The sequence below is a fragment of the Papilio machaon genome, chromosome 15 (assembly GCF_912999745.1).
Source record: "Papilio machaon chromosome 15, ilPapMach1.1, whole genome shotgun sequence".
NCBI classification, from domain to species: Eukaryota; Metazoa; Arthropoda; class Insecta; order Lepidoptera; family Papilionidae; genus Papilio; species Papilio machaon.
In genome coordinates this window covers 7,485,303-7,503,130 of record NC_060000.1, presented here as the reverse complement: position 1 = coordinate 7,503,130, position 17,828 = coordinate 7,485,303, and the positions used below count along the sequence as shown (strand labels likewise).

Below are 17,828 nucleotides of genomic sequence, written 5' to 3'. Positions count from 1 at the left end.
TCCGCGCGGACGGAGTCGCGGGTAAAAGCCAATATATATCTAAAAGAAAGTCATGTTAGTCACACTATTTATAACTCAAGAACGGTTGAATCGATTTGACTGAAAATTGGTGGGCAGGTAGCATAGAACCAGGAAACGGACATAGGATAATTTTACCCCGTTTTCTATTTTTTATTCCGCGAGTAAAAGCTAGTACATTATAACATTATCGCTTTAACATAAACTAAACATTACATGAACCATTGCTTCTAGATTATTACGTTCTAATTGACGAAAGTTTAATTGTACCGCGTATGGTACTTGGCTCCGTGCCAGCGATGCACCAATTGGAATGAACGCTGTGTGTACAATTGCCAATGTGTGTACACCGTTGCCAATTTGTGTACACCGTAACTTTATTTCACCACGCCGACTATTTGGCGCTCTCACTTGCCATTTAATATAGATATCCATTTAACACTGTTTATTGTTTATTTCATTATTTTTTGCTGCGATCCCATTTTTGTTGCCAAATTGGTTTTGCATAGAGAATCGATGTGTATAATTTTTTACATACATAAATATATTTATACAGGGACGTATACACTTAGTTTTATTTGTAACTAGCTTTTACCAGCGACTCCGTCTGCGCGGAATAAAAAAAAATAAAAAAAACGGGGTAAAAATTATCATATGTCCTTTTCCTGGTCCTAAGCTACCTGCCCACCAATTTTCAGTCAAATCGATTCAGCCGTTCTTGAGTTATAAATAGTGTAACTAACACGACTTTCTTTTATATATATAGATTATAGAATTTTGTGTAATTTCAAATATTAGACACCAAAAAAACTTTTTCATTTTTACACCTTTTAATTCTTTAAAATGTTTTCTTATAAAAAATCCATTCAACTATTTCAACGTTAAATATTCAAATGTTTATAGATAAAGGGGATATGAACGTCCATAAGCCGCTATGATTCTGCTCCCAGCTCGGTGTTAGCCAAATTGAATTCATATCTTTATATTCCATTGCGATGTAATTTTAAAAAGAACTTTGCAATTTCTAAAATACGTTTGAATTCGTTATTACAACTCACTCTTAGCTTATCGCAGAAGTTGTGGCTTACTTTTTTTAAAGTTTTCTACTACACATTTGAATGAATAAATAAGTAAAAAATTCAAAAGTTTAAAATCATGCAGACAATTTTGTCTCACTTTATGTCTTTAAAAACTATTTTAAAATAATATTTCCAAGTTTCTTTTCGAAACAATTACGATACATTTACGCTAAAGTGTGACTTACCTTGGGTTTCTGAGACCACAAACTCTGTGTAAAAACATTTCGTCACCCCTGTCATTATATTAGACAAAACAGAGATAACAATATGTTTTAAACTGAGATCAGATCGGTCTCAGAAACCCACGGTTAATACTATCGACTTTGTAAACCTTCCTTAAAGGCACAGGCACGTAATTCAGTCATTTAGTGGTCTATTATTTTTACGGTACTTCAATTTCCCTAATGGCAGTAATTGCTCAGTCTAGACCTAATGCTAATATTGAAAGTGCCGAGTGGATGCAGACAAGTCAATATCAACTATATTAGCTACTCTTCTTCTATATAATGATGCCTTTAAAGGCTCAATGCACTAAAATAACTATATTAATTTTATAATAACAATGTTGAGGGAAGTTTGTAGTAATTCTACATACTGTAACTCATAAATGTGTCGAAGAAACGACTACGAGGTGTACAAAATATGTCTCGTCGAAAATAAACAAAACGAAAAAAGTTTGCGATAATAATATGAAAGGAAAACGTTTAAGAACACAAACATTGGTCTTGTTGGCGTCACACATAGCCTTTATCTTACTAGCTATTATCCCGCGGCGGCTGCAAGTGGGCCATGACTCAAAGCACTATGCTGACTCTTCCAATGCACCGCTGGAGCGTGTCATTACGTTTTTAGTGTGCGAGGACGAGAGTGTTACCAGTATTTAGCTCCTATATCTTTCATATCGTTATATTTTATTTTCGACAGAAATATCTGTTTAGAGTCTTTGTATTGTACGTTTTGATAATTGAAATTTGCTAGGAATAAAAATATAAACACTCCAGAATGTTCTGCAAAGGGTTTGCTAATTTGGTCATGCAGTGAATCTATTCTCAAAAAGAGAGTAGGATAATTATTATTCTGGCTTAAATCCGCTTTTATTTTTTTTACATATTGTTAGCTAATGTACTTTTATTCTTTTCGACCCTCGTAGCTACGATCGTTGCCGCGCATGGCGACATTAAATTGTTATTTATGTCGCAAAACTCGCCCATTCGCAACCACGAAAGGCACTCGCCTCGCTCGCAAATAAGCATAACAATGTGCCGCTAAAGTTACAACGACTTTGAAAATTCCTAACTTAAGTTTTCTCTCCGAAAGCATTGCCGACTCGGGAATTCTTATGTTCCTGCACATTCTTTAAATAAGTTATGTTATCTTAGGCGACTGATTTAAATGTTATAGTTTGAAAATTAATTGTATCCCCAGGAACATACTCTTGTTACACATTTCATGTTAATACAATTTTCTTTGTAAGAAAATGAACTCGCCAGGCATACCAGTGAAAAACCACTTCATTGAGAAATTTCACAAACAACCGCAAAGGAGTGTAAATTCACAAGCTTCCTTAACACGGTTCCACGAAAGAAATCCGGACGCGGCCCAATTATGCATTCTACCCTCGGAGCGCCCCATCCTCGCCCCTCGCGCGCCCTGCGCCCTCCTGCGCCCTCCCGCGCATTCTACTGACAATTGGTTGCTACGTGCCCCAAACATAGATCACCTCACCACAGAGTTAACATACTTAATTTCAAGTGTATTTTTTTTAACAAAAAAAATAACTTTACTTTCAAATAATGCTGTTGGCATCGCTAGTTTTCTACAACTTAACAATGAATGAAATCTATTCTTTTTCACATAAATATAAAGTAAATGAACTATAGAGCCAGATAAATATATTTTAGCATTTAAAATATAATGTGTTTTTTGTGCACCTAAATCAAATATTGTCTCGTCTACACAATTAATAAAAATGGAATATCTGTATGTATTATCGAATTAAAAGGATTACAGGACTTTTACTGGAGTGTAACTGATGAGTGCGGGAGTAATTTAGGCTATTTTTTAATAAATTTGTTTGCTCTGTTTGTTAGTTAGTCTGTGTAGTAAGTACATCAATTGCTTCCGCGCTCACTCCAGAATAAAGATGAGTGAGACTTCCGCAAACACTAGCGCCGCCATCGCCGAGCGGCGTAGTTTGTCGGCGACGAGAATATAAACAAGTCTATTTGCAGTACACAAATATTTCAATGTATTTCTACAACAAACTTAGTTGTATCGTTTGGACCTAAAACTGAATGATTGAAGTTGAGGAAAATTAATTCATTTTTTGTGTATTTAATTGTTAAACGAACTAATACACTATATTTGATATAAAATTATAATACGGGTATCAAAATTAATCGACTTAAATTAGTCATTTAATCCACGATTAAGTAGAAATAAAATCGACAAAAATACTCTCTCCGGTAACTACGTCGTAGCTAGGCGCGTAGCGACTGCTACGTTATTTTGAGTCCGGCGTACATTGCGCCGTTAATGTCACCGATTACATCTCGCTCCGACGTGAATAATGGTCAATGGACACGCAACTTGCCATTGCTGCGTCCTCGTAGATGGCCTTATTTTTTCCCACAAATTATTTGTGTTGCTATAAAACTATGTCATGTTTGAAGTAATTCTAAATATTCAGCGCGATAAGTGTAACGGAGAAATGTTAATATGTTCCATTTATGGAACCAATTAATTATACGACTTCCGTTTCCGGTATAGCTAGAAATTAATAAATATCAATATACCATCTTTGTACTAAGTCATGTGTAAGTGCGTACGAAAAGGAACAAAAGGAAAACATTTATTCAGAATATTTCGAGACTTATAAATAGAACAATGATTCTGAAAGGAAATAATAATAATTCGAGGTAGCGAACTACCCTAGTATTATTTTTTGAAAGTTACTACAAGTGTAAGATAAAATTAGCGTAAATAAATTTAAAATCTGTTACATATTTACGACGAGAGGTAGAACTGTTAAAGACCAAAATCATTACGTTATTAAGATCCCTAGAATTGTTACTTTAAGGATATATGTCAATCGTAAATAATACTGAGTATTTTAATATAAATGAAACAATATTTTAAACATACTAATTTAATCTAAATGAAGTTATATACATGATGTGTTATATACACTGAGAGTGATGTAATCGAACGTAAACTTTGGAAGGCGGTTAATTCCCCGCTCAGGTGTAATTGGATAAGCCAGCCAGTTGACTTTACGTGACTTTAGAGGTTATAATGTAAGCTTAATAACTGGATATCGATAAATTTAGTATCCCATCTCGCCGCTAGGGGGCTATAATTAAACTACGGTTCCGCGCAATTTTCCGCCTAAACTCGTGCGGGAAAACAATGCAACGTTACGCGTCGTAGATACGGTCAGTGAAGCTTTACATTTTCATAGTATCGTAACGGATCTAATTTAATAAAAGTTGCAAATGAAACGATAGAGATGTAATGTGTAATGGACAATAAAATCTCGTCACAAAATCACTAGCTTTATACATAAAACGTTTCTGTGTTGAATCTTCAATATTTTTAAAACTAGTTGTTGCCCCCTACATTGTCCTACGTGTTCGTGTATCTTCCCAACAGTGAAATAATTTTTCTAATCAGTTTAGTAGTTCCGGCGCCATATAAACCATCGTATCTTTCCTATTTATAATGTTACTATAAATACTTATATCCGTTTATTATGGACATCCTTACAAAGTAGTCGATTTAATTGTAATTTTTTACATAAAAAGGTAAATGGGCTGTTGTATTTAGATAGACAATATCCCGATGAGAAATATGTTATTTTAATGAAAAGATTTATGTAGTTATTTATGTTATGTATATCAGTTTGTTCGTAAGTCTACTGACCTACATATGAAATGGAATTCGTACCCTAATGGTACTTCATCTTGATTTATATCTATCCACTCCTGAAAACAAGTCATCATTCCTGCCCCTCCCGACTCACTCGACCTACTGACTCGAATAGTTTACGGCGCCAGACACATTGCTGCTCCAGATTGTATTGAATAATTGCCTGTCATAGATAGCACGCAATGGAACGTAGGCAATATTCCACGAACGTTTGAATTACTTCTCTTGGTAAAGGGTAAGGTTTATTATAAGGCTATTCAAACAAACTTTTGCGTTAAATTGGTATTAGATAATTGTACAACTTTCTAAAGTATACAAATCATAAATATTCTTTATATCTCTGACAAGTCAAATAATTATTTTTTACCTAAAATACAACAGATTGATTTAATACTCAGTAAGGGCAGTACTAATATCACAAATAACTATATTTATTTTAATGATAAACATTAACTGGAGAAGCAGAGTAATAAAAATATTTAAGTCTACCTAAGTTAAAAATTTTGTTAGCCTAGAAAATCTTACTTCTTACTAATATTATAAATGCGAATATTTAGATGGATGGATGTTTGTTAGAAGGTATCTCCAGAACAGCTGCATGGATATCGCTGAAATTTGGCATAGATTTAGAATATAAACTGGAAGAACACATATAGACTAATAAATAAGTTAGCTAGTACAAAAAATAACAAAACATTTTTTCTCTAATACTATCACATTGTATTACTGGACAAACGTTAATAATAATTTACTAGGAGCAGTTAAAAATATACAACAATAAATTCACAAAGACCTCACGTACGCTACAATTTTTCTTTGAAAGAGGTTAAGCGACCCCTTATTACTGATAATGGCGACGGAAAAATGTTTCTTTCTTTAGTGAAAGGTTTTATGCTGTTAAAATAACTGCATTATAATGTCGTTTGTTACCTTTTCTATAAAAGAAAAACATGTTTCACCTCTCATTTTCCAATAAACACACCGAAACAGAACAATGGGCCTAGTAAGAATATTTGAGACAATCGCCATCATCTCCCTGGCCTTATCCCACTTACGTAGGGTCGGCACACAAGGTTTTATGAACCTTAAAGTTTTGGCTTAAGTTTTTACGGCCGGCCGCCTGCCTGTCGCCAACCCTACTTGGGAGGAATTTTTTAAAATTAAATATAACATAATAGCTAAATTCATAAAATACACCAAAAATAAAAATTAGTAATAAAAACTTGTAAATAGAACACAACTTGTCTTGATAATCGTCCGAAGTGTCTTTCAAAACATTATTCACCCCTTTAGATGAGGTCGATCTGGTGATTCAAAGTGCCAGTATATTGACATTATCAAGTGTGAGACATTTATTTTTTCATTCCATTTAAATTCCATATCTTAGACATTGAGTATTCCGTTGATTTGAGAAGCTTTGCTGTCTAAGGTGTAAGATATCAAACTTCTGACGGCGCCGCCTGACACGACGAACAAGAAGAGAAATCCGCCCATAATATAAATCTTTTCCGTGTCACAACAACAATTATCAATTTTTCACACTTATCCTTATTGTTCGCCGAAAATAAGTTTAAGTCTGCTCTTCACGCTAAATGACCAATCGTTAGTTGGGATCGTTGTGGAAGGCAGTAGCATTTGTAACACCAAAAGGAAAGTCAATACAAAGACATACTAATCCATATTAGTTGTGCCTGTTTCCAATTATTTACACGTTCAAATCCATTTTAAGCTGTTTTTTTTGTAATTTTTAAAGATTTTAGAATTTTGATTTTATTTGACATGACATTGACATAGATTTGATCGTTAAATGAGACAATCGCCATCGTATCTTAATAAACAAAAGTATTAAAATTTGTTTAGCCCTGTACTGTTTTGACATTAAGTGTATGTTAACAGTAGCACAACTGCATTGTGTGCTGCTCTACCACTGCGCCGCTCTCGTGTGAAAGAAGCTTGTAGTAATATTTACATGAGTTTACTGTAGCATGAATGGACTTGATTGCGAGGCTCGCGAGTACTGTGCAGTCCATTCAACTATACAATTGGCATGTTAAAATTGAAACCTAAAAAATATTCAATTGAAATCTTACCGCACAAAGATGATTTTTTGTAGCGGTGTTATCTTTGTTTAAAAAAAACTGTACAACTTTACTATTGTTTTTCCAATTTACGAAGACGTTTTATTTGTTAAAAGTAAAACACATGATATGTTATTTTATTTTGTTCGTACCTCGTTAATGATAGTAAGTATAGTAACGTAACTTGCCTAATTTTAGTGGTCTTTGGCTTTCCACCCTTCTCTTATAAGGAAATTATGAAAAGGGGATGTGGATTTGACGGAGGAGGGAATGCATAGAAAGGGGAAAAATTTTCTTTCTGTGCGTTCCCTCCTCTGTCTATTAGAGGTATGGGCAACGCATCTGATGCAGATGTCTATGGGCAGCAGTCGCTACACTATTTCGGTGAATTCAGATGGCCGCTGGCTTGTTTGCCAACTTATGATATAAAAAAAAAACAGTTTGCATTTATTTAAGGGTCAGCGTTTTGAAGCAGTCCTTTTATGGCAGTCTTTATTTATCTAGATAACACGTTGAATATTGTATTTTTTTCTCGACCAAAAATATTTTATGTTCGTTAGATATGTGAAAAAAGATGTTTTTTTGTCGTTAAGCCAACAATTTATATATTATGGTGGGTTTTATGAACAGTAATGAAAAAACAAAAATTTACATATCGGTCCTTTATACGACATTGTTGAAAATTTGTTACGCATAGACTTAACATTTGACCAGGCACAGGCTTTAATATATGGTAATTTAAAAAATCTCTTACAATGTACTTCTAGTTTATATCGTAGTACACCCCAGAGCGCTGGTCGTAAGGGTTGCTATAACAAAAGTTACGTGTCTTTGATGTAAGCCTTTGTTTCATAATCGCCATATATGCTTGTTTGAGTTTGTTGGCTTATTTATGATTCATGTGTGTATCTGTTTGTTACCACGCATAACGCGCCAATATTATTATTTCAGTAGACAACTGTAGCCTAGTGTTTGAATCCGACGAGTTTGGACACTTGAAGTCGTGATCCAATGTCGCTTTTAAAATACTAAACAATGTAGAAACTGTAGAAATACTGAAAAAAATTCATTTACCAGACTTCGCAAAAATAAATTTATTTTTCTGTAAAATATATTTTAATGAGATATTAATGCGAATGTAGTGTATCAACCGTTATTTGTACATTTATATTTTTACAAGTTTTTGCCCGCGACTCCGTCTGCGCGGAATTAAAAAAAGTAATAAGTAGCCAATGTGTTCGTCAAGACTATGTCTATATCTAGCCAAATTTCATCATGATCAATTGATCTGTTCCGGAGATACCTTCAAACATCCATGCATACATCTAAACTTTCGCATTTATAATATTAGTAAGATTGTTATTTTTAAAAAAGACAATAAGTATTACACAAAATTTTCCTTCCAAACCACTACAACATTAAAACACTGCATTGCGCAAAAATTCAAGGACGTGAAGTATTTGGAATCGGCAACTCCTAGGCGGCTGGCGGTCGGATTTACCAATATTATTAAAAAAATAACAATTTATTCCAGCGATGAGCGACCGCAACTCATTACAAACGGCGCGTAAACTCACAACACTCATTTCCTACGGTCTCTTGTATAAATTATCATAATGAGCACGATATCAGCCCACAACTTGAGCCCTTGACGACATAATCTTAAAATGCGGTGCGAATAAATTTAACTACACATTACACATAAATAATTCAATGTGTACTAAAAATTCAACTGTATTTACACAACATACCGCTTTTCTTTTAGATTAAAAGCTATAGTAACTTAATCTCATTATGCCATAATCTCAGTTTTCTCTGTTCAATTTGACAGAGTATGTATGGCCCTTTTCGCGCAAGAACAAAAAAACTTGTCCGCCTATTAGTAGCGATCGATCCGAAGTCTTCAAACAATTATGCGGCCGATTGCGGATGCACCTCGTCAGTGAGCCTCGCCTACACAACTTAGATACATCACGGTTTAGCATTACTCAGTTTCACTGAACTTATTAACTGCATAAACGATGAAAGTGATTTGCTACTTCAATGAGTTATACATTTTATATTAACAAATTACATACGTTTATAGGAATATACTATGGGTAACTGCGACTTCGTCTGCGCCGAAAAAAGGCCTACAATATGCCCGTGTGCATGAGCTACCTTTAACGCGGCTTTGCGGACAGACATTCAGACCAAAATTAAATATTGACTACCATTTACTATAAGAAATGTGAATTGCTTTTTGCATTAGTATACATATATAGAAGAATGCTAAGACTTAAGTTCTTTGAAGGTTGAACGTTGTTGTTGAAAACAAAATTTTGTCTAAACTTTACTCTTGTGTTGAAGACCCTTATAAAATTTAAACAAACAAAACATTGTTCAAACAGTTTCTTGCCAACCCTTAAAACTGCTACGAGCGTATAAAAGTTGGCCAATTCTAAGCCAACATTTGCTAAAGTTGGTAAATTCAAATTGAATATCCGATGATGTCGGGGAAGAGCTTTCACTAAACAGAAATTATTCCGAGCGGATTAACATCAATATAGAGCCTAAGAAAGTAGATGTTCGGGAAGGGTTCCGGACTCTGACGTCACGGACCGGCCCTATCTTTTCCGGAACCCGCTTGATTGATTTATCTTTTATGGAAATTTGGAATTATGTGAATACTAGCTGTCACCCGCGACTCCGTCCGCACGGAATTAAAACAAATCTTAACTAGTGCCATGATATGATCTACATCTATGCCAAATTTTATCAAGATCTGTTGAGCTGTTCTGGAGATATCTTCAAACAAACATCCATCCATTTAAACATTCGCATTTATAATATTCGTAAGATGGAAATTTTATTAAATTATTATTTGAGGCTGTAATAATAATTCCTGAATTAAACGTAAAATATTATTCATCTTTGGAGGTTATAATTTATTCACTTCTAGCTTTTGGCCGCGACTTGTCCGCGCATAATTAAAAAGAAATTTAATGAGTGGCCAACGTGTTATTCCAAATCTGTGCCAAATTTCATCCAGATCCGTTTAGCCGGTTTGTAGTTATCTGCTAATAAACCATCCATCCATTCATCTAAATATTCGCATTTATAATATTATAAAGATTTCATACACTGTAACTTTTAATCTCAACGTTTTATTATATTGTTTTTTTCTTAATACTAGAAAAATTCATGTATAAAATACACATTTTCTGTAAAAATTATTTTGTTATTATATATCTCTTGAATATATAAATCTCTAAAAATAAGCCATAAAAGGTTTAAAATAAAGTAATATTTAATGTAACATTGTATATTTGTTATAGATGGTGTTCAAAAATACATAGACTGTGGACACACAATGGATGCGCGGACTTTATGGTGAGTACACCTACCCTGTATGTACCTTAATCGTGTATTTCAAATATTCACGTTGTCTTTAACAGAAGTAATGAAAAATTATTTAAGAATTTTTGATTTACAATGGATTATAAATAAAAAAAAAACTACCACACAAATAGACTTTCTATATTTCAAGAAATATTGTTAAAAAAGCAATATCCGATCAGATAAAATTACAAAATAAAAAGGGAAACGTCTAAAATGAACCGCTTACGGTCAACGATAAGTAGGTCTCAAGTGTCCGGATGAAAAAATTTACATAAAACTTCCATCAGAATTCAATTTTGTCAACCATTTGTGATATAAGATAGTTGAGCTGTGCACTTTGGGAAGTTTGAAGATTCTCGTCTTTTGTTTGACTTGTGCATATGAAATGTTCACATCTGATGTTATTTAACGAATAAAAACTATAGGATATGTTTCCTGACAGTATTAATTAATGTAACATAAGGTTTGTTAAATGACCAGTAAGTATGTCGAATGTTTTGACAAATTACTTTAATCTATACATATAAAAGAAAGTCGTGTTAGTTACACTATTTATAACTCAAGAACGGCTGAATCGGTTTGACTGAAAATTGGTGGGCAGGTAGCTTAGAACCAGGAAACGGACATAGGATAATTTTTACCCCGTATTCTATTTTTTATTCCGCGCGGACGGAGTCGCGGGTAAAAGCTAGTTAATTATAAAAACATTTCCTTTATAGGCAAAATCTATTAAGAAATTCCCATAGTGTACATACATACATATAGGATATAATAGTAATAGTGAATAATAGTTTTAAACCATGATATCTTATTAAATTGTTCAAACTTTCGTGATATAATAAATGAGGACTCTGAAGATGAACCCCCGACACGTCTGAAACTAGTCGGTCATACGCGAGTTAAGCAGTTCCTAATTAATTCATGGTATTTAATGCTTCTTTTAGTTTTAGATAATCAACTATTTACTAAAATTATTTTCATCAAAATAAAACCAGTTTGTTAACGAAAATCTTTGCATCTTCTAGTGGAAAGACTTTTCAAGTTTCGTTTCTATTCATCCCTTTAATTATATTTATCCCGTTTTACTGTACTTAATAAGTTTGTTATTTGTTAATAAGTTATTTATAATTCAATTCTATCAATGACTTCTTCTTCATTGAACGCTTCCTTTTACTGGCGCAGGAATTTTTATATTACTACGTAACTATTTCAAACTGCCCTCGGTCTGGATAGTTCCAGGCTTCAGAGCCGCAGTGCACTACATGCAATGCCATTTATTGAATGACTTCAGACTGTGCGAACTTACAGTATTGCAATGTTTATAAGAATACCACTGTTTTAATATTGCTCAGTCGGTGCCCCAGGAGTTATGCACTTGACTTTTAATCTGCGGGTTCTAGCTTCGAATCCCGCCATGTAACAATGTGTTTTACAATTTAATTATGTACATTTATCCGACGTTCTTACTGTGAAGGAAAATATCGTGATGTAATCTTGCACATATATGTGTGAAGTCAACCAACCCGCACTGGGCCTACGTGGTTGACTATGACTTAGTCACCCCTAACTTAGTATAGGCTCCGAACCCCTCAGTGGGTTTTACAATAGCTAACTCTACTGCGTTAAAATACAAATCCGAAGAATTTTTGCAAAAGATACAAAATTTTTTTTTCAAGTAATTTTTTTCTTTGATTATTAATTCAGTTATGTAGGCAACGTCGTGGCGGATCACAATTTAACTTTATTAAATTTTATTGTAAAATATTATTGGATTATCTTAGCTCCGGGCAGCAAACTGCATTGTTGTTAATTATACATAATTAATTCCATGAACCTTAATTATAGTCCCAGTCTAGCCGGTTTGTACTTAAATTCTAATTAGTCTGAAATACATTTATAGCACAACTGCTATTTACAAGCAATTAGGATAATCTTACTAATAATATTCGAAGAGAAATAAATTATCTTCACAAAAAATAAAACCTTTTTAATACGTTAAATTGAGATGTAGCAAAAGAAAATTTTTTGAAAGATAGATACGAATGACTTTTTAAGAATTTAATGGCGACTAATAGTACGGGAGCTAGCAACGTTTTAAAAGTAAGAATTTTAGGTCAGCTGATTTTGTGACATGTTGTCCTTCTTGCACTTTCGGTTAAAGTCTGGGCTATCTGGCTGGCGGTAGCGGTTGCGTTCATTACTGCGCATCCTACCTGTCCAGATAATAATCCTGGATTTTAAAAACATTGACATACTTTTTTTATTGCCAGACATTTTTGACAATGCTAACGATGTGCCATACGCGATTTTATTTTATTTTTTTATAAAAATTTCAAAGTATTTTATAATGTCTGTAATTTTAATATTATGTTATTTAATGATAAGAAAAACTTAAAATAAATTTGCCAGACATTAATTCGATTGTCAAGTCTTGAATTAAAATGAAAAAGTCATGAAAAGTATTGCAGTATAATGCTAGTAGTCCGAGAGAGACAGTTGCAAAATTAGTCGAGAATGATACAGAGAACCATTACAAAAGTAAATTACTTGTCACTGTCTATATAAAAAATAATAATAATAAAAATAATCTTAGGGAATATTTCCTTAAGGTGAACGTGGGAATGTATCAAGATGTTGTAGCAATGGACAAAGGAGTCACGCCGCTTTCCTTGGCTACCACGAATTGGCGAAGGTTACCGGTACTAAGTGTCTCAGACCGCATTAGTGTATGGAAGAGCAAGGAGTTACACGGTAGGTTCCATCGCGCCTTAACAGGGCCTGATGTGGACCAATATCCTCCGTGGCTTGGCTGCGCTTCAGCAACCTCTTTGGGGAAACTGAAGGTTTTGTCTTTGCAATCATGGACGAAGTCATCGTAACGAACAACTACCGAAAACATATTCTAAAGGATGGTACGATTGACATTTGTCGGGCATGTCGTCGTCCCGGTGAGTCTATTAGACATATAGTTTCCGGTTGTTCTCGACTTGCGGACGGTGCATACTTGCATAGACACAACCAAGTGGCCAAGATTATCCATCAGCAACTTGCCCTTAAATATGCTCTTGTGGATACTGAGGTACCTTATTACCAATACCAACCTTCACCTGTTCTGGAAAATAGCTATATCACGCTCTACTGGGATCGATCTATTATTACAGATAGGACTATTACTGCCAATAGACCCGATATAGTAATAATAGACCGGTCTGAGGGTTGTGTAATGTTAGTCGATGTCACTATTCCACATGACGAGAATCTCGTGAAAGCTGAAAAAGAAAAATTACTAAAATACTTAGACTTGGCTCACGAGATTACCGCCATGTGGCGTATGAAATCGACTACCATTATTCCGATAGTCGTATCGGTGAATGGACTGATAGCGAAGAGCTTCGACCAACATCTTAAGAAGCAGTAAACAGTTGGATTAAGGGCCTGATACAAAAGGCAGTTATTTTAGAAACCGCACGCATAGTTAGGAGGTTCCTGTCTCTGTAGCCCTCACCACTGGTTGTTTGAGTAATGGGATTCCGCAGCCGGTGGTATACTATTTTTTATATAATATATTTTGTTAATTTTTTTTTTTATAAAATGTATTATATAAATAATAAGATAATAAATGAATAAGAAGATAATAATAATAAAAAAAATAATAATAATAATAAACTATATTAATAAAAATTAAATGCCGTATGTATGTCCGCGCATCACTTGAGAACGGCTGGACCGATTGAGCTAAATTTTTTTTTTGTTGTCTTCAGAATTTTTAGGAGAAGGTTTGTATGTAAGAAAATTTTCAAAAATCCTCCCCCAAAGGGGATTGCGGGGGCGTTAACAATGAATAATTCCCGTTTGTAAACTATAGCTCCAATAGCTTTCAAATTTGGTAGGAATCTTCTGTAAGTGATATAGAAATAATCTATAAACGAATTTTATCATAGCTCGCTCTACAGGGGATTGCGGGGGTGGATATTAACAATGAAAATTTTTAACTTTCAAATTGTAGATCCTATAGACGGTAAATTTAGGTGGAGTCTTCTATATGCGATGCGGAAATGATATAAGAGCGGATTTTACAAAAACCCACCCCCAATAAGGATTGCGGGGCGGGTGTTAAAACGTTAAATTTCCATTTCCACGCTGTAACTTCTAATACAGATTTGAAATTTGGTAGGAATCTTTTATTTGTCATGTAGAAACTAGGTTTATTATTATTGTATTGAACTAATTGCTCGAACTTAAAAATTAATTGATCACTATAAAATAAAAAATTATAAAGAAAAGTATTATTTTATCGTTATGTCCTTTACAAAAAACACATTTTATTTTATCACTGGCCATTGTAACCAAATTAAAAAATAAACATTAAAATCAAAACAAAAACAAACATGTGACATTAGACTGACGCCATCTTGAAAACTTGCCTGTCGCGCCACTGTCGTTGTCTATCTCTCTCGCACCTTCAGCTGTCTCTCTCGGACTACTAGCATTATACTGCAATACTTTTCATGACTTTTTCATTTTAATTCAAGACTTGACAATCGAATTAATGTCTGGCAAATTTATTTTAAGTTTTTCTTATCATTAAATAACATAATATTAAAATTACAGACATTATAAAATACTTTGAAATTTTTATAAAAAAATAAAATAAAATCGCGTATGGCACATCGTTAGCATTGTCAAAAATGTCTGGCAATAAAAAAAGTATGTCAATGTTTTTAAAATCCAGGATTATTATCTGGACAGGTAGGATGCGCAGTAATGAACGCAACCGCTACCGCCAGCCAGATAGCCCAGACTTTAACCGAAAGTGCAAGAAGGACAACATGTCACAAAATCAGCTGACCTAAAATTCTTTCTCGAAAACGTTGCTAGCTCCTATACTATAAAGAAATGAAATTGAATAGAAGACCGGTTGAAAATATCAGCTACATTTCATTTCATTAGCTTAAAAATTTTACCCAATAAGAAACTATTTTATATGTTAAAGGTTCCAAAAGAGATAGTGATCCGAGTAACCGTAAAATCTATTGAGACAGGTATCGCCTAGTAACATAAAATTTGCTAAGATAAGCCTCCCTGTAACTTAGTTGAACTTACATAAACTTGAATATTTACTACTGCTAAGTTAGGATAAGGACTAAGTTTCCGACTGGAGTACTAATGTTTTGTTATCTGTCATTTCTGCGTTATCAAAGAAGTGATTTAGTTTGTTATACTAACTGTTTATACTATGTTTTATTTAGTTTCAAAATTAAATTGTATATATAATTTTTAATGCCTCACCGTTTACCTAAACATTTAATAATCAAAAAGGGGGGTGGTGGCCCATGAGATGAAGTGATCAGATCAGAGCGGCTGTAGCTGTCCCCCTGCACCAATGTGTAGAAAAGGCAGAGATTAGGGAGGAGTAGTGTCGGCTCGTGACGCGGATCACTGATACCTGATGACCAAGACCAGTCTGAAAAGACTGCAGCGGTGAAAAAGAAGAATTTACCTTATGCCAGTTAAATTGAAAGTTTTATCTTACAAGGAAACAATTAATGTTATTTGGTAGGTCTAATGACATCTTTGGACACAAGTCGATTGCCAAAGAAACCCTCTTTGGCGTCATATGCAAACACTATTCGATTCAAAATCTCAGCGGAAATTAAACGAGCGCCTGTGCGGTGTTAACACTGCCAAGATAAGGCCAGTTAAAGCTCTATGAAACTTGAAAAATGGCTTTGGTATAGTAATTAACAATGTTAATTTGGAATGAATATAATATCATATGCTTTTAGTTTATTATATTATGTTTTAATTTAAAATATTCCTGAAAAGTAGGGTCGGCCACAGGCAGGCGGTCGGCTGTAAAAAATTAAACCAAAACGTTAAAGTTTATAAAACCTTGTGTTCCGACCCTACGTGAGTGGGATAAAGCCAAGGAGATGATGAAGCTTATAGTTTATTAGCGAGTCTATATGACTTGCCATAGCGACGGGTATTAATATAGTCGGACGCACGTTAAATATAAATGCGTGTTCGTGTATAAATGCAGCGTAGACGCATACCAGACGATGTTTACAGCGGCCCAGACGGCGCGAGGTCGTGCGCAGGAATGTCGCTCTTTTTATATACTATTACACAATATAATACAACGCTGTTTTCAACAATATAAGTTTCATATTAAAGTACTGTAAAAAATTATATAAATATTATATCTCTAGTTTTAATCTAATGTTATAATGAGGTAAGATTTGATATTAAATAGGCTCCGAAGATACACGGAGTCACTGGCAACTGCTATTTTTTTTTTTAAATGTGCAAAGTATTAACCAGTCATTTCATTACTGAAGTTCGCAAACAGCTAAATGCAATTGGACTATTTCTATATACTGTATATATGTTTGTGATTTTGTACAACGAATAACTTATAGAATGTCTCAAAATGATTTATATTGTAGACACAGAGTGAAGATAAAAAACATCTGGGACTGGCTCGGTATGGATTTTTATTACGTAGCATTATTCCGCGTTGAAACCCCGCAATGATTTATGTGCTGAGACTGAGATGAAGGAACGCTCTTGGACTCTACCTCTTTAAAAAATATTGTAAAACTAAAGTAATCACTTCAATATTGGAAATATTTTTATATTACAACTATAAAAAATCAAACTTAGAAATAATTATTTACCCGATATTATTTCTATGGTCTCAAGGTGACAATCGCCTTCGTATCAACATCGTTAATTATGATATAATTTAAGATTTTTGGTGCACTAAAATTTTGTGTAAAATATTTGTTGTAAATAATGGATGAATTTTCAACAAGAATGCGTAGTAAATACAGCTGTTGTTTTAAATTCTCGTTTAAAAAACTCCTCACTGCACGCATCGTTTCAAACAGCCAGTACAACAATAGAAGTTTTCTTGAAAGTTTAAAACAGTCTTCAGTGGCAATGATGGCAATCTCAACCGACTTCAGCTTTCTCCCTTTAGTGGCTTCCCTTCAAACGCCCCCTCCCGGCTCAAAAAGTAAGTTATATCCTCGAAAACTTATAACAAAGCCGCTCAAATGGAAATTTCCTTTCAACATTTTTAATTAACGCTTTCAAGCTGCGCCGCAAACGTGACACGGTATTCAAATGATAGATGTGAACGTGATACTCGTATAAATTAGCAATACTATATTTGCTAGCTTTGATACTATTTATGGCAGCTTTTTAGGTCAGAAATTTGATATGAGTAAGATGATGCAGGAAATAGAGACGATGTTTTGATAGAGCAAGAAACAAAAAAAAAAACGAATAATACTTTTTGTTATATTTGGAAAAAATATTTCGCTGGTAATATTTATTC

The 17,828-nt window shown here is 33.9% G+C and overlaps 1 protein-coding gene across 3 annotated transcripts in view; it reads left to right on the top strand.

Moving 5' to 3' along the window:
* Positions 1 to 17,828, top strand: part of LOC106713114 (stress-activated protein kinase JNK) — a 78,112-nt gene that overhangs the window by 36,738 nt on the left and 23,546 nt on the right. For all 3 annotated transcript variants that reach the window (XM_045681158.1, XM_045681159.1, XM_045681161.1), the window contains exon 3: positions 10,420 to 10,474. The gene's annotated coding sequence lies outside the window, so the exon portion shown is untranslated. The remainder of the gene's footprint in view (positions 1 to 10,419; positions 10,475 to 17,828) is intronic.